Source organism: Quercus suber, unplaced genomic scaffold (genome assembly GCF_002906115.3).
Source record: "Quercus suber isolate HL8 unplaced genomic scaffold, Cork oak 2.0 scaffold_39, whole genome shotgun sequence".
NCBI classification, from domain to species: Eukaryota; Viridiplantae; Streptophyta; class Magnoliopsida; order Fagales; family Fagaceae; genus Quercus; species Quercus suber.
In genome coordinates, this window is record NW_027069504.1 from 673,475 (window position 1) to 686,250 (window position 12,776).

At 35.8% G+C, this 12,776-nt stretch overlaps 1 pseudogene; it reads right to left on the minus strand.

The window, feature by feature from the left end:
• Window positions 1-2,361: 2,361 nt before the first annotated feature.
• LOC111992728 (probable carotenoid cleavage dioxygenase 4, chloroplastic) lies at window positions 2,362-11,861 on the minus strand (annotated as a pseudogene).
• Between the last annotated feature and the right edge of the window lie 915 nt (window positions 11,862-12,776).

The following is a 12,776-nucleotide window of genomic DNA, read 5'->3' on the forward strand; positions in this document are numbered from 1 at the left end:
TCGGGAATTGGGTACCAGTCCAGTCTAATAAAACCCCCTAAAATTGGGACCACTAACATCACATTATAATCTAATGACAACTCTATAGTTATGAAATATTTTGTAAAAATTATTGTGATAATGAAAGATAATAAAGTGATGTTATTTGTAAATCATATGAAAATCAATTAAAATTTGATAATTCTGTAGTAGGAAAAAACAACAAGGATTTTGTTAATTGATCATAGTTAAGAAGGCTTATAATGGGTCCCACCTATATTTAAAAATAGCAAAAGTTAATAAAAATGACTATAAGTTGAAAGTTTTTTAATAAAGTATCCATTAACAGGACCTAAGAAACAATACTAAAAACAAAATAAATTTCACCAATTTTTTCCCAACTGGTTGATGTGAGAGTTTATTGCAACATCACTTTCATTGTAGAAAAATTATTAGATACTTTCGAAATATAGTGAAATGGTGATCTCTCTTCTCACATTTATGGTGGATCACATCATAAATTTAATGAGTAGATTCCACTATGAATGTGAGAGGAGAGAGCACTATTTTTCATCTTCCGAGAGTACCTAAGAATTACTCTTCATTGTAATCACCCCTAACATTGATGTAACACCTCAAGCCTACGAAAATATTGTAAAAATTTATTATGTTGTGTCATAAGTCATAAGTGAGAAATAATGTAAAATATGTATCTCATTAGTATTTGTTTGTTTTTAGACCCCTTAAAATACAACCAGATTAACCTAGTTATTTAGCCAAGTGATTAACTTAGGTAAATTATGTAGATCTAGGTTAACACAGATAAATCATATCATTGTAAAGTAAAAATAAAGAACACAACGAATGATAACCCAAGAAAACCAAACCGATAAAAAACCTAGGGAGGATTTAACCTAGCTATTCTCAAGATAAAACAAATTCACTATGAAAGAATTGAAGTTTACACAATAGCGACTTAGACCACTAACATCCTATTGCTACCTCGAGTAGGAAACTTATTACCATGACCATGTGACAGCTCCGAATCCACAGACTACTTCTTTCTTGGATTCACAGCAATCACAAGTACTGCTGCTTGTATATCTTTAAGCTCTTAAATCTGCAACTAAATTGATCACCAAGCTCTTGACATCAATCTAAATCTTAATAACTCTAAGTGTATGTGAAGGCAATCATCTCTCGATCTCATAAAAGATTCATACACACAACATAAAGAGCCACGCCAAAACGTGGCTAAAGTTTTTTCTTTTATACTTAAGACAAAACATAAAACCCTACATGTCAAACGGGCTTGGGCCGAGTTGGAAAATTCTGTAGAAAAACAATTTGCATGAGTTTCGATCGATCAAGTCTAATTTTCAATCATTTGAGCCAGGTAGATTTACACAGTAAATCCTGCAGTACACTCGATTCCAACTTTACACTTTAAACATACTCTAAGCAAGTCTAAAACAAGACTAAACGTTTTGATCATGGTTTTCTGACATTACAAATTGAAGTTTTAATACATTTAAACCTAAAATCTTAGAACCCAACAGTACTTACAACTTACCAGGCTTTATTTTTTGCCAAATAACATAATTTTATGAAAGATTTAGGAGAAATACATTCGGCTAAATTAACTTATTAAGTGCTACATTACTAAAAGTACTTTTTTGGAACTTGAGTTTGACAAAGTCGATTTTAACAAACTTGAGTTCCAAGCATTACGAGCTAGCATGGCAATTTGATTAAACATAATACTTAGAAATCTAGTTTGACAAACTTGAGTTTCAAAAAAGTGCTATATGACTAAATAAATTTATCTGGATACATTTCTCCTAATTTTTTCTTAAAATTATGCTATTCGGCAAAATTACACCAACTTGCTAGAGCTTGTTGAGGTTGTTTTCTTTTCCAGGACAAACCATCCATGTTACCATAAGAAACCTTGCGTAGCAGCTTCATAGTGGCCACGCAAGTTTTCTTCAAGATTGGGAGATCAAAGCATCCATCTCACAAAAAAACCTCGACTCTTCTACTTTCACATCATTCACAAACAACCCCACTTGTTAGACTCTTATTGAAGTAATAAATCTCATAATCATTTATGGTTGTAACTGGTATATTACAATAATGATATAAGTAATTAATATAATTTGTTGTGAAAGATGTTATACTAACCTCAATTAGTGAAATTTATTATGTGTATAACATTGTCAAACCCCTTCTTCTCACATTATAATAAATCTTATATGAATAGTGAATCTCATTGATAAAAATTAAAATTTTTTTTTTGAAAACATAATAAAAATTAAATTAAATCAATGAGATTCACTATTCATATGAGATGGTTTGACATTATTGTACTCTATAATTTTGCTAGATCCTGCTGAGGTCGCTTTCCGCGACAAATAATCCATGGAACCCATAGGGAACCCTACGTGGGAGCTTCACAGTGGCAACAAGATCAAGATTGGGAGACTTGGCATCCATCACCAAGAACCTTGACTCTCCTATATTCTCATCATGCACATAAGACACAACATACCCATCATCCTCTTCTGCATCCAAATTCTCTGCAGCTTCTCTTGCCACAAAGAAAGGCTCTCCCCTATAACACCCTTTCCCATACATTCTACTTGCCACAGTGAAATCCTCATGTTGGTCTCCTTTAGACAAGTCCAACTTCACCATCCCAGATATCTTTGGCATTGGATCACCCCGCCGTGTACACATACTTGTTCTTCTTCCCCACGTATGCTTGATTTATCACTGCAAAATCTAGATTCCTCGCTGATATGGGATACCTTTAGTGACAGATTTAGGATTTTAGTTCGAGGGATAATATTGAGAGCAAAATTAATTGACAATAATAAAAACTAGCCTTTAAGTATGCACGTACTTAGGGATTCTTCTATTTTTCTTAAAGGTTAATCATTTTCATTCATCATAATTCAGGGGTTGTTGATTTTTGTTTGTGGGTCAAATAAATATTTTGTATATTTTATTAGCCAAAAAAAAAAGTTTTGAAGAAATAAATATATTATAATGTAAACATCATACAAAATGTAATATATTATAATATAATTTATTTTTCACGTCTTACTTTTAAAAGTTCTTTTTTTTTTTGTTGATAATTAATTTGATAATTACAACTAAGATGAGAGATTTGAATTTTATACATCATAGATATAGCAAGAAATACCAACTGGTTGAGTTATAAAGCTTTTAGTAAGAAAAAATATATTAATAGAGGAATTGAGACATTAAGTATTTAACGTGGTAAAAAAATAGGACATAAATAATTTTTTTTTATTGTTATTTTTTTATGTTTAACCGATTACTTTGAGTTTAATTGACACGAAAAAATTGTCAAAAAAAAAAAAATGTCATGACAAAGATTAATTTTATTTTTAACTTAGTTTAAAGGTGACATGAAAAGTCCATAAAAAAAAAGGTGATGTGAAAGGGGATGTAATATGAGAAAGTTGAATTTTTCTTTAATTATTACGAAAAGACCATGAATAATACTTGTCCAAATGGGCGAGTTGTGACACTAGAACTACTCTAGAAGAAAATACTATGTTAGTTTTGACTTACCTTTTTACAATCCTTGTGTTGAGGTTGATCCTCACTTTCTCCACCAACGCATGAACAAGTTCCATTCTCTCCAAGGTGTGTTCCACAAACAATATGTTGGGTGCAACAATCTCTATTGCATTGCCATCTTCTTCATCCCATGCATTTATAGCATGTATAATATTGAACCTAGGCACATTAAACCATTTCATCTCAGACTCGTCCTTTGCATATCGAGGTATCACTCCAATTCTCGACACTTTTGACGAGTCTGATCCCACAGGAGACCCTCCTGCTATCATTTCCAATGGGTTCATCCCAATTTGTATGTCAGCAAATATTGCGTACTTATTTGTTATAGCAAACTCATGCAAAAAAGAAGGACGGGTCAGGGAGAATATGGGCACATCTGGTTGTTTCACTCCATTTTTATCGAACCTAAAGTATGTCAAAAATGGAGGAACTGGGCCGTATCGAAACGTATCACAAAATCAAAGATTGAAATTTGTATTTCTCATTAATTAATCAAAGATTACACAAACTACATATATATATACTGATTTGTATAGGTGTGAACACAAAAGTAACTAACTACCAGAACTAACAACCTATCACACGTGCCAGCTACAAGACTAACTAACTGTTTCACGTGTTAACACTTAAGGAGGCATCTAAACAGACTAAACTACAAGTCGTATTATCATTTTTCTTCACTTATGTTGATCTGCCGTTAATGCTCTGTTATAGAATCAATAGCTCTGCTCTTGCTACTGATCTTGGTAGCTTTAGTTTTATTTGAACTTTGATACTCCCCCTCAAGATCAGCAGGTGTATGTATATTAAGCAACCCCATCTTACCAATAAGGCTTGAAAATTGATTGTAATTCAAAGCTTTAGTGAGTAGATCAACCAATTGACAATTTGATCTAACATGATTCAGCTTAATCACCTTCTCCAACACCTTATCTCTAACCACATAACAATCTATTTCTATATGTTTTGTCCTCTCATGGAAGATTGGATTGGAATCGGTGTGCAATGCAGCTTGACTGTCGCAGAACAACAAGGCCTCCTTTTCATGATTCGCTCCAATATCTTTGAGAAAGTATAAAATCCATACTATCTCACATGTTGCCACTGCCATGGATTCGTACTCAGCTTTAGCTGAGGATCTTGATGTTGTAGATTGCTTCTTGGACTTCCATGACACCAAAGAGTCACTAATGAAGATGCTATAGCCAGTCACTGATCTCCTAGTGTCAGGACATGCAACCCAATTTGCATTTGCAAATTCTTTTAAATGCAAGTCTATGTTAGAAGAAAACATGAGTCCTTTTCCTGGTTCACCTTTCAAATACTGCAACACTCTATGTGCTGCATCTAGATGTGGTCTCCTTGGCTTGGACATAAACTGACTGAGTTTATGGACAACAAATGTAATGTCAGGTCTTGTGATTGTTAAGCACAAGAGTCTGCCCATAAGCCTTTTGTAATGACTGGGATCCTTAAGCTCTTCTCCTTCGAACTTGCTTAGCCTTAAATTGTGCTCCATAGGAGTTTTAACATACTTACAGCCAAGCAGTCCTGCATCATTGAGTAGCTCAAGAGTGTATTTCCTTTGGCAGAGAGCAATTCCTTTATCTGATCTTGCAACCTCTAAACCAAGAAAATACTTCAAATCACCCAAGTCTTTAAGTTTGAACTTATCATCCAGCATGACTTTAAATCCATCCACTTCAGCCTTGTCATTGCAAGCTATTAAAACATCATCTACATAAACCAAAAGACTCATGAAAATGTCACCATGCCTTCTGGTAAACAAGGAATAATTAGCCTTGGATTGAATGAAACCAAGCTGAATTAAGGTGCTTGAGAATTTGGCAAACCATTGCCTAGAAGCTTGCTTGAGGCCATAAATGGACTTATTGAGCTTACAAACAACCTCCCCCTGGCTGTGAAACCCTTGTGGAAGATCCATAAACACCTCTTCATCTAAATCACCATGAAGAAAAGCATTATTTACATCTAATTGACTAAGAAACCAACCCTTAATGGCAGCAACAGTAAGAAGAACCTTGATAGACACCATTTTTGCTACTAGAGAGAAAGTTTCAAAGTAGTCAATGCCCTCCTTTTGTGTGAATCCCTTAGCCACCAACCTGGCTTTATATCTCTCAATAGAACCATCAGCCTTATACTTGATTTGGTAAACCCACTTGCAGCCAATGGATTTCTTACCAACAGGCAAAGGTGTCAAAGTCCAGGTATTATTAGCTTCAAGAGTTGCTATTTCAGCAGCCATGGGAGCTTGCCATTGGGGATCAGACACGGCTTGGTAGTGGAATTGAGGTTCAACAAGAGAGGAAATAGCACAACAAAAGGTCTTATATGAGGGATAAAGATGATGATATGAGACATGAGATGAAAGGGGATGAGAAGTACCTGATTGGGAAGAAGACAAAGGCTGGACAGAAGCAACTTGATTGCAGTGGAACTCCTGTAAATAAGAAGGTCTTTTAACAGATCTAATGGACCTTCTAAGAGGAAGAGGATCTGCAATGGGATCAAGAGGTGCTTCTGGTACTTCATCAAGAAAGTCATCATCAATAGTATGATGAACTTGGATAATGGAATGAGGAGTAAGAACAGGAGTGTTGGGTTGGACGAGAAGTGGATCATCATGTAAAGAAGGAATAGAAGGAACACATGGCAAAGGTAATGATTTGAAAGGAATAGAGTTAGTGGAAGATGGAAGATAAGGAAAAACTGATTCATGGAAAACAACATCCCTTGAAAGAAATGTAGCATGAGTATCAAGATCATAGAGTTTATAGCCTTTGATATTACAAGGGTAGCCAAGGAAAACACATCTTCTTGCCCTTGGTGAGAATTTGTTTCTAGTTTGAGAATTGTAGAGGCAAAACAGAGACAATCAAAGACTTTGAGGTGATTATATTCAGGAGGTTTATGGAATAAAAGTTCAAAAGGTGTTTTGTCATTCAACAAATGAGAGGGAAGTCTATTAATGAGGTAGCCAGCAGTCAATACACAATCACCCCAAAACTGCAAAGGTACTTGAGATTGAATTTGCAATGCCCTGGCAATGGAAAGTAAGTGTTGGTGTTTTCTCTCCACAACAAAATTTTGTTGTGGGATGTAAACACAACTATGTTGATGAATGATGCCATGGGAACTAAGAAAATCAGACATGGCAAATTCTTTGGCATTATCAGTTCTAATGGATTTAATGTTTTGACCAAATTGGGTGACAACCATAGTGTAAAAATATTGAAACAAAGGCCTAACATCACATTTGGATTTCATTAGAAACAGCCAAGTAGCTCGGGTTGCATCATCCACAATTGTCAAGAAATATTTGTAACCATCTAAAGTAGGAATTGAATAAGGACCCCAAACATCCATATTGAGTGTTGGGTTGGACGAGAAGTGGATCATCATGTAAAGAAGGAATAGAAGGAACACATGGCAAAGGTAATGATTTGAAAGGAATAGAGTTAGTGGAAGATGGAAGATAAGGAAAAACTGATTCATGGAAAACAACATCCCTTGAAAGAAATGTAGCATGAGTATCAAGATCATAGAGTTTATAGCCTTTGATATTACAAGGGTAGCCAAGGAAAACACATCTTCTTGCCCTTGGTGAGAATTTGTTTCTAGTTTGAGCAATTGTAGAGGCAAAACAAAGACAGTCAAAGACTTTGAGGTGATTATATTCAGGAGGTTTATGGAATAAAAGTTCAAAAGGTGTTTTGTCATTCAACAAATGAGAGGGAAGTCTATTAATGAGGTAGCCAGCAGTCAATACACAATCACCCCAAAACTGCAAAGGTACTTGAGATTGAATTTGCAATGCCCTGGCAATGGAAAGTAAGTGTTGGTGTTTACTCTCCACAACAGAATTTTGTTGTGGGATGTAAACACAACTATGTTAATGAATGATGCCATGGGAACTAAGAAAATCAGACATGGCAAATTCTTTGGCATTATCAGTTCTAATGGATTTAATGTTTTGACCAAATTGGGTGGCAACCATAGTGTAAAAATATTGAAACAAAGGCCTAACATCACATTTGGATTTCATTAGAAACAGCCAAGTAGCTCGGGTTGCATCATCCACAATTGTCAAGAAATATTTGTAACCATCTAAAGTAGGAATTGAATAAGGACCCCAAACATCCATATGAACTAAATCAAAAGCACAAGCACAAATTTTATTATTAAAAGGGAATGGTAATCTTTTAAGCTTGGCCATAGGACAAATCTAACAAGCCTTATTACAAAAAGAATGTAAAGAAGGAATGATGTGACCTAAAGCTTTAAGTTTCATGTCTGATGGATGTAATCTGGCATGCCAAAGAAATGAAGATGCAGAACTTGCAGAAGTTGTTGCAGAGAAAGGAAGAAGAGAAGCATTGAACTTGTGATTGCTTAGATAATCAGCAAGTGAAGAATGAGGAGTATGCTGGAGATTATCACACTGCAACAAGTACAACCCATCAACAGCCTTGCTCACCCCAATCGTTTTTCAAGATGAAAGGTCCTGAAGAAAACAATAATTGGAGAGGAAAACAAGACAATAAGGTTGAGATAATGTGAGTGTACTAACAAATAGCAGGTTAAAACTAAATGAGGGAACACAAAGGACATTAGTGAGAGTGAGTGAAGAAGAAAGAACAACGGTTCCAACATGAGTGACTTGAGCTGATTCCCCATTAGACAAGTGAAACAAAGACTATATAGTAGTAATAATTGAAGTTAAGAGATCAATTGAACAAAAAGAGTGGGCAGTAGCTTCAGTATCCAATACCTAAGTCCATTTATCATAAGTTTTTTTGTTTACTACTTGTGCAGAGAAAACATTATGAGATAAGTCAATACCTGACATTGGGGCACTAGTAGATGTAGAAGATGATGCTATATTAGGCATTGAAGTATCTTTGACTGGAGAAGAAGGTTCAAGTGATGAAGTAGAAGCTCTAAACATAGCAAAAAGCTGCTGATACCGTTTAGGAGTAAAGGCAGTCTGTTGATGCAGTGGTGAAGCAATTGAAGGAGTAATAGGCAACAAATCTGAAGATACTTGATGAGCAATAAAAGGCTTGTTCTTGAACTTAAAACCTAGTGGAAAACCATGCTTTTTATAGCATTTGTCCAATGTGTGACCAGTCTTGCCACAATGTGTGTAAGTTGGTCTCTACTTCCCTTTGCCAATAGCACCACCAAGAAACAAACCAAGATGTTCATTCGATAACTTAGTAGCTAAAGCAGTGGAATCAACCTTAGCAAAAGATGCATTGGGCATTGATCTTTGTGTCTCTTCTTGAATTAGAAAGGAGTAAACCTTACTAAGAGATGGAATAGGATCCATAAGCAAGACTTGAGATCTGACTTGGGAGAAAGAGTCATTCAATCCCATTAGGAATTTCATGACAGATTCTCTTACTTGCAGATCAGTGAGCCTCTTATTAATATTGCAAATGCATTAACCACAGGTGCCAGTAGGAAAAGGACTAAGATTTTGCAACTGATCCCAAAACACCTTCAACTGGGTAAAAAAATCTGTGATAGACATCTCACCTTGATGAAGCTTTGCTATGTCTTTTTGAAGATTGAAAACTCTAGGTCCATTTGTCTGGGCAAAGCAATTCTTCAGGTCATTCTAGATTTCTAAGGGAGTATCTTCATAAATGATGCTTAATTGAAGCTTTGATGAGACTGAATTGCGTAGCCATGTGCCAACCATGTTGTCACATCTTATCCAGGCTTGCACATTCGAAGGAGTTGATACCAACGGTGATGAGAGAGTCAAAGTCCCATCAATGAACCCTAATTTATTCTTGGTGAGTAAAGCTTTTCTCACTGCACGAGCCAAAGCTACATACTTTTCTCCACCTATCAATGGCTGTGTGACAAGAACTAAACTTGGATTCTTTGCGTGATGCAAGAACAGAGGGTTATCCATTGGGGATTCTTGTGAAGATGGAGATGGATTCTCAGACGTGGAAGCATTTGAAGAACCATTTGCATTTGTAGTAGAAGCCATAGATGACGAATGAAGAATGAATCTCCCAAGAACGAAATTTTCTCAAGAACAGAGAAAGATTTTCTCAAGAAAATTGAGAAAGAAAAAAAAAACTGAAATTGAAAGTAATATGAAACCCTACAGGAATTTGGGAATTCGCTCTGATACCATATCACAAAATCAAAGATTGAAATATGTATTTCTCATTAATTAATCAAAGATAACATGATCTACAAATATATACTGATTTGTATAGGTGTGAACACAAAAGTAACTAACTACCAGAACTAACAACCTATCACATGTGCCAGCTACAAGACTAACTAACTGTTTCACGTGTTAACACTTAAGAAGGCATCTAAACAGACCAAACTACAAGTTGTATTATCATTTTTCTTCACTTATGTTGATCTACCGTTTACGCTTTGTTATAGAATCAACAGCTTTGCTCTTGCTACTGATCTTGGTAGCTTCAGTTTTATCTAAACTTTGATAAATACTTAATATACATGCACCTGCTGATCTTGAGGGGGAGTATAAGAGTTTAGATAAAACTAAAGCTACCAAGATCAGTAGCAAGAGCAGAGCTATTGATTCTATAACAGAGCATAAACGGCAGATCAACATAAGTGAAAAAAAAATGATAATACGACTTGTAGTTTAGTCTGTTTAGATGCCTCCTTAAGTGTTAACACGTGAAACAGTTAGTTAGTCCTGTAGCTGGCACGTGTGATAGGTTTTTAGTTCTGGTAGTTAGTTACTTTTGTGTTCACACCTGTACAAATCAGTATATATATGTAGTTTGTGTGATCTTTGATTAATTAATGAGAAATATAGATTTCAATCTTTGATTTTGTGATAAAATGCAAAGGCTTCACTGGTGTCGGAGTCGACTTTAGGATGAGCAGTCATGCTCATAAAAAGTTTCCCATCAAAATCGTAGTGTCCCAAAGTTTCTATATCCCCATTTGAGCTCAGTTTCATCGAGTAAGGCAAATCCAACTCGCCTAGTGCAAGCAAAAGATTCGCAAACAAAACCAGACTCGTATTCGCCAGGCCAAAGTCGTTGGAAAGATCAACTTGACCTATGAGAATTCGAGCAGCAGATAAAGCACCACGTGTTGCTAAGGCGCTCAGGCCATTGAAACCAGAGAAAACATTGGGAAATAGTGGAAACCCTGCTTCGCGTTCCAACGTGTACTTGTTTGTCTTCACGTATCGACTGCAAAGCCAGGCTTTGCCTTGTGAGATGCGTAAAGAGTGAAGCATACAGTCACCATCGAAGAGGTGATAAGGGCCACGAGGGAGGAATTGAGGGTTTGGGCCACTGCAAATGTATGCACCATTCAAAGATGGTGGGAGTGAGCCTTGTATTACTTTACATTCTGTTGGGGGAAGCTCGTTGAGTACATGAGCAAAGTTTTGGGAGAGAACATGTTTTGGATCCACCGATGGTTTGATAGGAGGGTCTATGAAGGTGTTGATTATGTTGTCTAATGCATTGAAAATCAGTGCTGGCACTGATGGCTCTACTTTTCTCTTTGTTGATTGTAAAGAATTTAAAGATGATGATCTTATGGAGGATGGGGTTTGGGACGTTGTTTTTGGAGATGGGGTGGTTGAAGTTGAAATGGGTTGTGTAGTTTTTGTTGTTGGGATTTGTTGTGGTTTTTCTTCAATCCTAGCATTGAAGATAGGAGATGGTGGTGGTGGTGGTGGTGGTGTTGATCGGTAGACAGTGGCGACACCACATACAACTCAGGGTGTTCCCAGGAACACCCTGACCTAAAAAAAACTTGAAAAAAAAAAATTTTTTTTACAAAATTTTTTATATTTACTCTGTATTAGGAACACCCTCAGTTATAGAATTAGGAACACCCTCAAATTAAAAAAAAAAAAAAAATTATTTGTTCTACTTTCAAGCAAAAAAAAGAAAAAGAAAGAAGAAAGCCCAAAAAATAAAATTTTGAACTAAAATCTGGAAAAAAAAAAAATGCAAACCCACGGATTCTCCAAAAAAAAAAAAAAAAAAAAAACAAAAAACAAAACCCCAGAGCTGTAGAGCAAATCAAATCAGAAATCACTTCTAAATCAAAAATCCCTAAAGGCCTAAAGCAAACCTAAATAGTAAAGAAAGAGCAAGCAACACCTCAGGCTCCAGCCAACTGCCAACAAACGGAGTCACGGAGATCGGATTGGTCACGACGCTCGCAGCTCGCTCGTCGTCGGAGATCGGTCCAGTCCAGATTGTTGTCATCGCTCGGCTCGCTCACCCCTCCTCGTCATTGCTCGTCGCTCGCCATTGCCTTCATCGGAGATCGCTCGTCGCTTGCCACTGGCCTCATCGGAGATCGCTCGTTGCCTCCCTCACGGTATTTCATTTTACTAAACTAACTTCTCTCTCTTTTTCTCTCTGACTCTCTCTCAGTCTCTCACACTCTCTCTCTATCTGAATCACTGAAATGAAAATTATGAGTCTCTCTCTCTCTCTTCGTTCTTTAAGTCTAATTTTAATACTTTGTCTTTATCTGATTCTGATTGGGCCACTGAACTGCTGAAGCTTTAACTTTATCTTTATTAATATATGGCTGTTTTTTGACTTTTTAAATTTGGCTTTATCTTAATATCTTATCCGTTGGTGTTGGTGTGTGTATTTGCGTTGGTGAGATATTAAATTATTAATTGTCTTTTAGTGTAATGTTTGGCTGTTGGTCTTGTGATTGGGGAAATTTTTTTAAGGCTTGACTGGCTTGTTTGTTGAGTGGGGTGGGGGGTGGGTGGATGAACACATAGAGCCGGGTAAACAATAATTAAAGTAGTGTAATGTGCACATCAGCCCATGGGATGTGTAATGTGCACATGGCTGGCTCTTTTAGTGTAATGTGCACATAGATTTGCTAATGCAACTAATAAATAATAATTAATAATTTAATTAACTAATACATTATAAAAGACAAACAAATTAAATTATGTTAGGCTAAACAACGATTAATAATTTAATAATTAATGAAACAACAATAATTAATGAAACAAATTATAAAAGACAAACAAATTAATGAAATAACTAAACAACAATAATTAATAGTTTTATTAATATTTCAAATGAACTTATAGTTTATTATATAGGTACTTTGTTCATTTCTTTGCTTTTCATTTTTTTTTTCCTTTTGAG